Genomic DNA, 14,149 nt, shown 5'->3' on the forward strand with positions numbered 1-14,149 from the left:
AATATAGTTTATATCTGACCACTTGCAGCCCAGAGGCTGAATTACGGGTGCAGTGTAAGGTTGAGAACAGACGTCAGCATATCAGGCGCCTTTGGCAGCCGCTTCAGTCTATCGATCTCACCTTCCCACCCATCCCACCCCAGGGGAGGACATTCATCACAGAGTAATCTCGTGTGTGTGAAATTAACGTTTACTACCCCAACCCTGCAGGAGATGGGACCTCCATTTATTCGTCCCTATCCGAGAAGACTAGAATATCTAACCATTTCTTGATGTTATAGAAAGGTAGCAAATTCTTCTCAATTATTTTAAGACCTGGAGTGTTGGTCCGGCCGGGACTCGAACCCCCGACCTCTCGCACAACAGTCCAGCGCTCTATCCATTGAGCTGCGCACCGACATGAAAAAAAACAAAAACGAAAACAACTATGTACAAGAATTCACCGCTCTACGTTTGCGAGATGTCAGTAGATGATGAACCAAGGTTTGATGAAACCCAGACTGTTCGAGACCCTTGATAGGCAGAAGACAGAAACCGCTGTAGAACAAAAAGGAAGCAATCAATTTTAAGTCCACAAATGTTCCATAAGTTCTTCTTGAGCTGTTTCATACCTCCCAAACCCTTCAGTAAGATCCTCCAAAAAAACGTTCTGTGTAAGGATGTAATTGAAAAAAATATGGATTAAACTTTTAGCAGACTTCCACGAACAAAGAGCGATATTTAGAAATATTTTGATTGGTTCCTACCAAAAACATTTCTCGATACATATTAATAATGATAATGCGTTAAGAATGATAGAACAGCTGAATACTTGTTACAATTACTAACTGTCGTCCTGTGTTGACAGGTCATTGGAAAACAACCAGTTGGAGGACTTACCAAAAGACATATTCAATAACAATACGGAATTAGTAGATCTGTAAGTCAAAAAGTACGGAGTATTCTTCCTAGTTTTAATCCCACTGACTTTGGGAAAGAAACACAAGAAAAGATAAATAGATAATTTCATGGATAGTTGTAACAATAAAAGCTTTACAATAGTTAGACTTTGTCGCCAAAGTCGCAAATTTGTATTGTTTGATACATCAGTCCTAAAAGACCCGTCAGCTGAGCTTCTGTTTTGTCTTACACGCAGAAGGAATATAGTTTATACTCTTGGTGACTATTTATCTTCATAAAATAAGTTTAATGATTAATAATCGAGAAATAGCCTTCGGAGCATGAAGGTGTGAAAGGGGGAAAGGAGGGGGGGGAGGGTGGGGAGGGTGGGGAAAGGGAATGGCCACTAGAGAACTAGAGAACTATTTTTGCTTCCCGAGGGGAAGGGTGTTTTCTTGCCTAGTTTAATCGTCCTCCATTTTGAAGACGAGTTCGTTAGTTACGCCGGAAGATAAAACATAGGCCATGATTGAAGAAATATCACAAAGTCTCTAGCCACTATGAGACAAATCAAAGAACTTCAGTGCATTCATGCGAGACTGGAAGACTGAAGCTAGCAACTAAGGGATGTCGACGTACATATTGACGCTCCTCCAAAAATTATTGAAAATCATGGAATTTTAATATATGGGCAAGGCAGTCAACAGAAAAGTGAAGAGAAAAAACTGAGCGTTCCAGTAAAGATAGCGCATCCTCAGATGAAAAGACGCAAAAAAAAAAAAAACACTTGTTAGGAGTGAACGACGGCAACGACACTCAAGCTTCGACATGGTAAGCAAGAATGAGGAAGAAACCGTTAGCCCACCACTTAGGAAAATATTAACACGCCTAAAAGAGCTTGAATCAATCGACGAAGCTCGAGAATCACTTAAGAGCCTTACAACTGCTGTAAATAAGCTCGCACTTTACGTCGTTACTCCACAAAACAAATAAGAAGCCAATAAAAAATTCATTCAAGAAATTGACGAAGATGTGAACTTTCTTGAAGACGAGGTCAACGCCTATTAAAAACACAAACAAACTGAAGAAGTTTTATCACTACGCGAAAAAGCTGCTTTACTAAGAAACTTAAAGCCGCCGCGGAAAGAGTCCTGTGAAGGCAAGCAGGGGAAACGGGACAAAACTAAAGAAATCATCAATTCCACCATGGTAAAAAAACTGCAAGTAACGGTGGAAAACTGAATTCCAACCCCTGCACATGAAATGAAAAAGAAACACAAAACCCTCATATCCCAAGCCCAGTTCTAAGTCCTTTTCCTCACTTTACCTAAGCTATGCCGCTTTCAGACTTCGGTGATGTACTTCCAAGGAACACTACCCGACATCCAGGATCTACTAGAACCACTGGAGAATGCAATATCTCAGGCACTTATTTCTGTGATAACGAAACATAAGTGTAATCCCTTAAATTAGGCCATCCTTGTGCTGCCGGTCCGCCTTGGAGGCTCGTGCCATGGAAACCTAAGTCGGGAACCAATTCGGAAGTACACTGTGTCAGTTAAAGTGACAAAGCCCCTCTTTAAGCATATCTTATCTCAAACACACTAGCGACAAGACGAGTCTTTAGTAAAGTCAGCACAAAACGCATGAAGTCAATTGCGAAAGTATTTAGTCTTCTCTTTATAAACTGTTTAGCGGTAGATTTTAATTTTTGCTGTTTTGGCGGTCGGAAGTAGTACAGACTTCCTGTCGTTTTGATTCGGAAAATATTGAGTGTGAAAACAAATTCGGTAAACTCACATAGTAAAAGTGGAGAATTCAACATCTCGTATTCAACTTGCCTTTTGAATTTAAAAGACGAGAGACAAAGAGTAAGCGGTTAAGCGGTCGTCCAAATTTTTTAATCAAACGTTGACAAGAGCCAGCAAAAGTAAACTTACGTGTAGATCCCAGGTGAGTCCACCTTCTGCAACCGATTGAACGCCCGTGGGATCTCCGTATATCTAGCGATCTTCACAAGATTCCATGACAATACAACACGAGACAGTGGAAGGGACCATGCCATACTAACAGCAAACAGCAATTCTCTGTGCCGCTTTTGTTGGCTGAGACGGGAGACGTTTCCGTCGGCTAATTTCCTGAGTCGAAAGTTCATTTCAAATAGTGAATATGCTTCAACTAATGACACGTTGAAACAGATTAACCAATTACGGTCAACACAACTAAAATTATCTTCATGTTTTCCCATTGAAATTCTTCTTGGAAAAAGGGAAAACCTGTGCTATTTTTGTTAATTATAGATTTTCCAATTGGCTCCTAATTAGTCATAACATATTTTTTCATTGACTAAGAACGATCTCATCACCAATCTCTGAGTTTCAAGTGTTTCTAAAACCTTTTCAGAGGGCTTAGCGCTAAAATAGTAAACATGTGTACGTACACTCATCACGCGAGACGAGTACAAATATCAAGCGATATTTGTACTCCCGAAATATCCGCGAAATTCGCCCGCACTGAAATAACAATTTGGTGCCGGTTGGATGATAAATCTCTTATTGAACTTTTTGCAGTTAAGAATCGCTGACTATTTTCATTCGTTTTTTATATTTTCACTCTCCCTACGGGCTCGTCAAAATTCGGCACAGCCCCTAAAAATAATCAGCGATGCTACACAACAAAACATCTAATAAGATATATAGAGGATATTAGATGGCCGCTTGGGGATACGAATTTTATCTTCGAGTGCTGAAAGTATCTCTCACGAGTGAGCGCATCGAACGAGTGAGAGATACTATGGTTATACAAGATCTAAGGTTATACAAGACGGCGTGGATAACAATTTTGTTTCTATGGCATTTTTTTAATTTAAAATATCTCAAAGCATTTACAAAGTCTTCAAAGTATTCAAAGTATTTACTGTACTACAAAATCACGTACTAGGAAACCACGATTAAAGCAAAAGAAGTGCGATGGATTTGCTACTGTCAAGCTTTTAAGGTTTTTCTTTTTCTTTTAGTTACTTGTCCGGTAACCCATTGAATAAATTGTCGTCAGATATTTTCAGTAGAAACACCCGCTTGGTGTGGCTGTAAGTAGGGTTTTTTTTATTTTTCTCTAGTTTAAGACAATACCAAGAGTATTAGTTTTTGTTGTTTATAACTTGCTGACGCTTTTAACTCTTGAAATAAGATAAAAAATGAACAAGTAACTAATTACTTGAAATAGGCAATGATATCTGATGGCGTTTGTCAATTAGTTAACAAAAATTTGAGAATATTTGTGTTAGAAAATTTTGTGTTAAGATCCGTAGATAATCAATTTTAAGAACCATTTGGACATTCTCAGAAAAGAGCGAATATGATAACGAATTCATTACTAGTAGCGGATCTAGGAGAGAGGCTGGGAACCAGCCTCCCCCCTTCCCCTTTATTTGGGTAAAGAAAAAACATCGCAAAAGAAAGAAGAGCTGGTAGGTTTAAACACAAAATACCCCCTCCCCCCCTGTCAGCTCAAGGTCTGAATCCGTCACTGATTACCGGTCATATTTTAAAAAAAAGAAGAACTAACTAAAAGAACCAAAGTAACGCGAGAGCAATTTTCCACTCGCAAGTTTTCTATTATTCTCCACAAATACCAAAAACAAACCATATGCATCTAAACTTGTGGGTGCCCCCAGTGCAATTAGCATGTCAAAAGACATCTTGGGATATCCTGTAAGATTGAGAGCCAACCAAAGTTTTTGATAATTCAAAGGGCGCTAAATCACATGTACAGATTAGGAAAAGAACATAAATATCGATTTTCTGACTGTAATCCAGTTATAAAATTGGGTACTACTCTGTCTGGGTATAAATTAAAGACTACAATTAAAATTGTTAAGTTAAGTTTCTACGGTAACCAAAATGTCAACAACAAATTCAAGACAAGTTTGGGTTTACTTAACTAACTAATAAGTGATTTGGTAATGTATTGCTGCTGTGTTATACGCTATAGAACACTTATCTAAGGGTGCAATATCCATAGGTACTTGTCTGAAATGCAATTGCACAACCTGCCCCAAGGAATCTTTGACAACAACACAAAGTTGCGATTTTTGTAAGTAACTTTTTTTCGTTTTCACGATCTTCTTACTCAAGACTACCGACAAGGGAGTCTTTTTCTTCTGTACATAAAGATATCTCGAGATCAGGTTTCAACGATGAAAAAAAGTCCTGCTCATTTGATCTCATAATGTGCTCCAAAAGAACCAAATCAGACAGGGTTTGATGCTACTCTGGATTTAAGGATTTAAGGAATGCAACCAGGAAATTACCATTCATAGACCTAACGTTTCGACACTCCTGTCTAGTGCCTTCTTCAGTGATGACCTGATCGTTGTAATAAGAGGTCCTTTTATACGCCCACTAAAAAGCTGCCCTTTTTTTCTGACGAGGCACAAATAGGTTTCAGTTGGTAAGCCGCCATCATCACGATTTAAACATAATAAGAAATAGTAGACAGTCAACGGCTTGAACGGCGGGCGCGTGACTTTCAGTATTCAACGTGGCGGACGGACGAAAGAAAAATCATTCGAAAGGCTATTACCGCAGCTTAAATGCTCTAAGTTTTGCAGATTTCATGGAGAATAGATCGAAAATAAGGGAAAGCCCTTACTTTCAATGATATCTCAACTAATTAAATTTTCAAGGTTGAAAGGAAGGTCTGATGGGAACAACAGACACGGCACTAAATATTAGCTATCGTGACAGAGCTGAGTAACGTATGCGCACGCGCTAGGTTGTGCCGCAGAAAAAGGATTTTTGAGTAATAATAATAATAATAATAAAAATAATAATAATAACTTTATTTCAGTAGGGTAACAGATGACAGTTATTCAACTGATGAACTAGTGGCCCTCGATCCTAAAATTACCATAATTAGTGTTGAGATGTATGTAAAATGAATTCGATGATTATAAACAGGTCTATAAGTATGCAAGCTAAAAACTATATAAAATAAAATATGCCACGTGGGTCGGGTTGAATACAATATACCAATCGGGTCACCTCGATTGAAACGAAGGTAGGCGAGATTCAATTTGCTATCTCATTCGAACTAAAATATTCTTCTTCATTGTAGCTCATTAGGAAATGTCTGTGAAACCGGGGCCTATTTGAAAGAGGCAACTGCTGTCACATATTTTTTTAGGTTTGAAGGTGGCTGATTCCACAGCCTTGTCGCATGTACGATGAAGGTCCTTCCTTCCTAGGTTTCACTATTGAAGCGAGGGCAGGCGAGATATAATTTACTATAACGACTAGTTCGTGAGTGTAGGTCTGCATTATATTTAGATATATCGTACATATGTGCATGACAGTTTCCTGGTAAACAGTTGAAAACTAAAACGCTCTTAATTAGACTTGACTTCGTCATAAAAAAGAAGCCACTCTATTTTCTTAAAGAGTTTCACGCTGTTCGACCTTGAATCAGCTTTCAAGATAACTCGGGGAGCGCGTTTTTCGAAACTTGAAGACTCTCATTATGTCATCACTTGAACAGTTTGACCAAACAGTTGATCCATATAACAGAAGTTGTTTTATCATTACGTTATAGTATGATATGCGCCGTTCAATGTGGAGGAATCCTCTTATCTTCCTAAGCAGTGCTATTCTTTGGGATAGTTTTATTACACAGTTCTTCAACGCGATTATTTAAGCGTAAGTGTCGGTCAGTGATAAGTCCTAGGAGTTTCTGACTATCCACCTGCTCTATACTTGAGTTCCCAAGATAAAGATTTAAAGGCTGAACTATCGACGATCTTATTTGTAAGGCGTTTCCCAGTCACTAAGAGACATTTCGTCGTGGCGGCGTTTGGAGTAGCTTGCAGAGTTGATTTCCTATTCTGTTGCTTCGAGGCGTCGTTTTCCTTCCCGCTTTTCTTTTACAGAGCAACCTTCAAAAATTTGGTACACCCCCCTATAACTTTTCGAAAATGAATTTTCTCCTTAAAACCTCTGGGAATAGGAAAATACCCTTAGACGAAAACAGAGTTCTTCGGTTTTAAATGTCAGCCCTTAGCATTTCCGATACTTTCGCTGCATTTTAGACTTAGAACACTCGAGCCCGCGTCCATGACCGCATATCCTCTGCCTGAATATTTCATGATTCAGCCCTGTCAGTCAGCTATCGTTTCCCTCAGATTCCCGATTTTTATTTCATTTTTAACCGATTATTTTGAACGTAGGGCGGCTGTTTTGTCATTAGGTACCTCATGTATGGTCATTAAAATGTATTAAAAAACAAAATTGTGGTCGAAGTAAAAAGAAAACGAACCGCTAGAAGGAGCATTTTTTGCCCAAATAATGGCTTAATTTCCTCGCATCTCGCATTTCTGGAGCTAGAATACCACTTTACAAGTTGAGAAGGCACCATTTTTTTGGGATGTTTTTGGAGCGAAAGAACGTTTGCTTTGTGAGTTAAACTTGTTGATGGGGAACCGAATCAATGCAACCGTTTACTCGTACTAGACCAAAGAAACCTTGAAGGTAAGCCCTATTCTAAGACATAAAAGAAAGAGGGAGTTTGGCTTTTATACGAGGTTATTGGAATGAAAACGTACCGTTTAAAACCAGTTTTTTCTTACTTTCCTTTGATTTTAATTCGGTTCGAACCACTGGTAACCCAGGTTTACTGTTTGTGTCACGTACACATGGGGAGAACATATGTGGAGAAGTTAAGGTCTGGAAATGTGCTTGAAAATGGAAATGAAAAGCAATGAAACTTACCATGTGGCGATTTGTCGTTGTCCTTAATATGTACGCGAGGTTTCGGGAAAAACACTCTTCTTCACTTTTCCTTCATAGTAGAGAGACAAGGTAGGAGGCTGACGGCAGTGTCGAGGACCGATCGACCTTCAATCTAGCACATTTTGTTCGCGAAAATCCAATCCAGTCGCCAAACAAACTCGCCTGGCTCGTAGAACAAGAATAACTCTAAACCTTGAATCCACTAATGCAGCTCCAGCTTGAAACGCGAAGCCTGCTGGCTCCGTAAATCCTGAACGTTAACCCAGTAGAATGGCGACCCGAAACCGTTGCCGTCACTATTTGTCTAATTCAAACTGACACTGAGCTCGTGGCACCTGGTAACGAGTATAATAAGTCCCCGTGGAGTGAGGGGAGTCCCAGGTTGCCAAAGGTAAAACTCACCATCAGACTACACCCTCGAGAATATTGGCCAAAATCCATTCTTTCTCAACAACCAATCACATTATGGGTCCAGTTGTTAGAAGTGTAGATAACGGTATCCAACGGATAAATCGCTGTATATTGGATGTGTCAAGTAAACGTATCGCGTTATCCAGAAGATAGAGAATTATCCATTGGATAGCGTTATTCATCCTTCGAACAACCGGGACCTGGTGTGACTATGGTGTAACCTTATGGAATCTTGTTTACAAAGAAATGAAGTTCGATCGGGGAAGAATTTGATTACGTGCTAGGTAACCGAGGAGAAAATCACACGAGTCAGCCGCCGCCACGTATGATCAGATGCATAGTTTCTCAGTTTCTTGAGCTTTACTGAGATCATCGAACTGTATTTATTTTATTCTGAACTAACAAGCATGGAAATTAGCAATGTTACAGCAAGGCAATTTTTATTTCAGAGGCACGTTCTCTTTTATTTGTTAAATGAACAGTGGACCAAATGATTCGCAAGTCAAGTCGCCGTTGGAAATTTGTTGAGTCGTCTTTTCAAACTTCATTTCCTTAATATCTTGTATTAGCTATTGCTTTCAATCGTTTTTCATTGGAAACTTCACTCTTTTATTTACTTTTGTTTTCTTTCATAAATATAGTATTTTAATCTAAACAAGTACTTTAGCCGATTTTCCTTTTAATCAGTGTCGGGTCACGTAGCGGTTGCCGTTGGGTTTTTGACCCGAGACCCGTCCCTTATCTGGAACACTGCTAAACTTCGCCCCATATGTTCTCTCTTTTTAACCACGTGTACGTGACACAAACAGTGAGCCTGGGTTACCTGTGTTCGAACTCTGATTCTATCTATTGATGATGGTGAACGTTAAGTTTCTAGCAGTAATAGCACAAAATGCAAACTATTCTTATTCCCCCATTATTTTCTTTATACTTTGCAGCCATATTTATTCCGCATTTCCGCGCTTAGGCGCATGTTTGCGGCTATTTTGGTAGAAATATAAATAAAGAGGCAAGACCGATACAACGTAGTTAAGTTTTAAGACGGAGCACTATATTTCGGCTAGCCAAACCAGCCTTCTTCAGGTGCAGTGGGAATCTACAAAGAATTAGGGTGATACTTTACAGATAGCTGTATGATGTAATAGCGGAAATACGTAAAAAATAATTTGATTGATAATGAGATAACAATTAAAAATAGAAATGGTAAGTAAAAATAAAAATAAAGTAGGGTAAATTGAATAAATAACTAGAAGTAAGTATTGTAGAAGGAAAAACCGTCTAATACATTTCTTCGCGAGCGTTAAGGCCATCGGGATTGATAGTATTGCCTCTTGAAATTAAAAAAGCTTCCCTGGCCTTGCGGATCGAGTCTCTCTTTGAAAACACTTTTTCGATGGCGATAAGCTCCATGTCGTGAGCAGAGTGGTTGGGAGAGGAAAGGAAGTGTTCTGCCACTGTAGTAGATTTAGATTTAGAGTTAGGTCTATCAATGGGACGGCGGTGTTCATTAAAACGGTCTTTTAAACGTCGTTTAGTTTCTCCTATATACTGTAAGTTACAGCGGTTACATTGAATTAAGTAGATAAGGTTTTTAGTGTCACTGGTCAAGTGAGATTTAATAGTACGTGTTTCGTAGGTAGAAAAAAGGGTACAGTTAGTATGTCCGTCAGAAATGTGGGGACAAGTAGCGCAGTTACTACCACAATGGAAAGAGCCGGGGGGGGGGATGGGAAGTTCAGGATGGGAAGTGGTAGAATTGGAGGGGAGTTTGGCTGTGACAAATGTGTCGCGAAGGCTGGGGGAGCGTCTGAAGGGAACAACTAGCAACTGAGGTAAAGCTTTCTTGCAGCGGTTAGAAGACAGCAGCAGATGCCAGTGTTTATTGATAATGTTGGAAATGTGAGGAAGCGACGGATTAAAAGTAGTTATAAATGGAATGCGGTTAGGTTTTTTTACCTCTTTAGTTTGTAAGGTAAGTGTGCGAGAGATGTCAGCGGCGCGTTGTATTTGTTTGGTGACGAATTTATGGCTGTAACCTCGTTTGAGAAGGTATGTGGTAAGTTGAGCGGCGCGAGTCTTAAAAGCTTTGTATGTTGAACAGATTCGTCGTAGGCGGAGTGCTGGACTGAACGGAATGGCTTTTTTAGTATGTAATGGATGGCAAGAAGAGTGCAATAGATACATATATTTGTCTGTGGGTTTGATGTAGAGGTCAGTGGAGATAATTCCGTCGGTGGTTAAAGAGACACTTCATGATTTCTGGTTTTGGTAACGTGGGTGGGTTTGATATGCCAAGCTTCCAAACAAGGGCACTGGTGGTCGATTAGTGGTGATCATTTTAAAATTATCCCAACCAATTGTATGATTACTCAGGCATGTGTGCTCCGATAAAGCTGAATTTTCTTTTCTGCAAAAAGGGGCCACTTTTTGATACTCTTTCAACCGATTACCAAACTAACGTTTGGTCTGTCCGATATACTCGTGATCACAGTCATTGCACGAAATACTATAAATAGCGTCGGTTTGTTGTTCTTTCGTGACAAGATCCTGAGCTTTGGCAAAATATGCTCTATAGTCTGAAAACGTTTTTGAACAACTTAAACGTTGTGGCTATATGTTCAAAATTCTCTTGATGGGTTCCATAACACCCTAGATGTAAGGAATAACAACAAAACCAGTTGCTGGTTCGTTCCCATCAGTATTGTTACTAGCTGCAATTATGGTTTCTGGCAGATACGGAGAAATGTTTTGGTATAGCCATTTACCTTAAGGATGTCAGAGACATATTTTCTCTCCTCAGCCTTGGAAAAAGTGAAGATGGTAGACAGTCAGCCCTCCAGAGTAAAGAACCAAATCATGTACAACCGATGCCAGGGGCCAACTCTCACACCCGTGAATTGAAAACTCAGATTTTAGGCTATTTATCACCTGTTGATCAATTCCTAGTGTACAGAAGAAAAGGAATTTACAGATCCAGTGATAGATAATATATCGTCCTATATTTCTGATAGAGCAGCAAAGATGTGCCTCCCTTGATGAACAATACTGATCTCTAAAGCCCTCAGATATCAGACATCTTGCCACTGTTAAAGCTGGAATACCGCAGGTTTCCGTTCTAGGCCCGACTTTATTTTCTCTTTACACAAGTTTTTACCTGAAGCTATAACTTATGCGACAACCTACATGTATCCTGATGATACCACCCTATATTGCATTGGCAATTCTATCGACACAGTAATAATAATAATAATAATTTATTATTTATATTGCGCAAATTAACATGTGGATATGATGAAATGCGCATCACAACACTTTTCGGGGGACTTTGGCCGGACTGCATCAGCAGTTTACAAACAATCGAAGGAAACTTTTTTGAAGATGCCCCCTCCCCCCAATTCCTAGTAAACAGGCCAGACCACATCACAGTAATCTCGTGAGTTGGTTCTTTAACGTCCCCTGCCTAACCAAGTTAACTAATTACAAGATCCAGGAGACGGGACCTACGGTTTATTTGTCCTTATCCGAGAAGACTAGAATGTCTATCCAGTATGTCTATACAGTAATTTCTGAACTTAACAAAGCTTTAGAAGAGCTTCTGTACTGGTGAAAAACATGCTCCCTTGTGCCTCATCCAAAGAGATGCGAAGCAATGATCCTCCATCGTGGAAGATTCACTGGCCCATTGAAAGAGTTAACGTTGGCCCAGTTCACCATCAAATGCGTTGCACCCTCTCGTCTATCAGGCGTATTGATAGATGATCAACTAAATTGGTCTAAACATATTAGTGTTGTTGAAAAAGGCTTTGTTGATAACTTAAACTTGTTAAAACATAGCAAATTTCTTCCTAAAACATAGCAAATTTCTTCCAAAGAATATGTTATTAGACTTGTATTTCAGATTTATGATGCCGTCGATCGTATATGGAATATCAGTATGGGGAGGTCTCGGAAATAAGGAAGGTTTTAAGGCATTAGAAGCACTGCATTGTAGAGCTGCGAGAATTATCTTTGAGCTACCTTGGGAGATGTCTGATGCTGATGTTATGAAAAAGGCTAATCGGTCCCCTTTACCCTTTATGTATAAAATTACCTTAGCTAAACTTATGTATAAAGTCCATAATAACCTGACTCCAGACGATATGTCAGCTACTATTAAGAACAATGATAACATCAAGCGATATCAACTTAGGAAGAAACTGAAAACTGATGTCCCTCGTGTTAACACCTACTACATGAGGAACTCTGTAGCTCGTAGAGGAGCAATAGTTTGGAACTCGTTGGTTCCTCAACTTAATGACGATATAGACAATGTTAAGAAATATGCGATTATAGCAAGATTATAGCTTTGCTACACCATGATTTATCTCCTCAGACATTAACCAGAAGGGAGGAAGACTTTAAGTATAGTTAGTGTTAATAATTAGACGATATTAGAGTACCACCTTGCTTTTTAGAATTTTAATTTTTATCGTTTTAGACTTGTAAGTAGTAAGTAGCGATATGATCTTAGCTGGGTATATCCTATTTATTCCCTAATTCATTAGTTATCTTACTTAATTATTTAGACACGACCCCACAAGTGAAGTGTCGCTTTAAATACTTATCTTGTATAAATAAAGATTACTGATTGATTGATTGACTTACTTTTTATGTGATTCATTCACTATAGAACAGTCATGACCAGGCGTCTTTATTAAAATATTTCCATTAATTTTTTCATTATTAACATAGTTTCATAACTAAACCAAGCATATCTTTTTTGGGTAAAGTTGGTGCGAGCAACTCCTCACTCGATGTCGCTGATGTCACTTTTGCTTAATTGTCAAAACATCAGTGATTGATAACACCAACAGTAATCCCTCTAACCAGACAGACGAACTAATAATCGGTTTTTTATGGTAAATAACGTAGACGCCTGAATGACAACGACCTGAAAGGAATTCATGGAAGCACCTTCAAACGCATGGAACGGTTGAAAGAACTGTGAGTCGATATCAGATCCAACTGAAAAAGAAATTCCTTGACCTCAAAACAGAACTACGCATTATAACAGTTTATCATTTCCCTTTGCTAGATCAAAGTGTTTCAAAATCTGCATTACGACTTGTGCTGTGAAATGGAATGAAAACGGATCAACAAAAGCAGATAATCACATTTTTAATGCAAACATTCTTAATACAAAGAAAATATCTTATAATTTAAACTTTACGAATAATGTGGAAAAAGACACAACAGTATTGCTTTGCATAATGTGGTTATTTGTTAAGTTGTGAATTAAATGTCGCAGCTCAGTATTAGAAAAAGGGTGTTATAAAATAGGAGCATTCCATCTCCCAACCACCCGTTTGTCCTTGATTTTGCCCATGCTTTTTTTCATTTTCTTTTAATCTCTCTTTCCCTTCAAGGACAAAAGACAGGTCAGTCAGAAGCTACTTTGATAGAAATAGCTGGATTTGATACAACTAATCATGTTTCTCTACTTCAACATAGATGGTTGCAAGACAACAACATCACCGAATTACCTCCTGAACTATTTCATGATCTAGAAAACCTGCAGGAACTGTAAGTTTTTTTGCGTATCCTTTCCTCAGAAACTAGCTTACTGACTGCTCAACTCTTTGTCACTATTCCAAACATTTATTAAAGACTGAAAGAAATATCAGCTACTTTTAATATTTCATAACTAATTATATTCCCATAAGCACAAAAAACATAACCTACTAATTTAACCATCTCAAATCTTGATCTTTGTTTTTCTAATGATCAGTGTAAGATCTGCAGTCATTCAACAATGAAATCCTGCGTGCCATAAAGTTTCCAGTCACTATGGGATATTTTTACCTTTTTTTACCTGTTTTGATATCTTCTGAGATCAAGAGCTCGATCATTTCTCTAACCATTTCTACCCTAGGAAGGGTTTAAATGAAAGGGGAACCAGCCTACCTCCTCCCAACATAGGAGAAGAGAGTTGGGCGCGCTAACAGATGTAAAATTGTCAGCTACGAGTTCTCCTTTTGCTGGAGATATTGACCTTACCAAAATGAATGTGCAATATGTATATACTTGACAGTAAC

At 38.8% G+C, this 14,149-nt stretch overlaps 1 long non-coding RNA gene across 1 annotated transcript; it reads left to right on the plus strand.

Moving 5' to 3' along the window:
- The first annotated feature begins 743 nt into the window (after positions 1-743).
- Positions 744-13,715, plus strand: LOC148739723 (uncharacterized). The gene is made up of 3 exons (XR_015996973.1): positions 744-919; positions 12,987-13,058; positions 13,566-13,715. It is a non-coding gene; the product is annotated as an uncharacterized LOC148739723 (long non-coding RNA).
- Positions 13,716-14,149: the final 434 nt, after the last annotated feature.

This window comes from Stylophora pistillata, chromosome 2 (assembly GCF_964205215.1).
Source record: "Stylophora pistillata chromosome 2, jaStyPist1.2, whole genome shotgun sequence".
NCBI lineage: Eukaryota > Metazoa > Cnidaria > Anthozoa > Scleractinia > Pocilloporidae > Stylophora > Stylophora pistillata.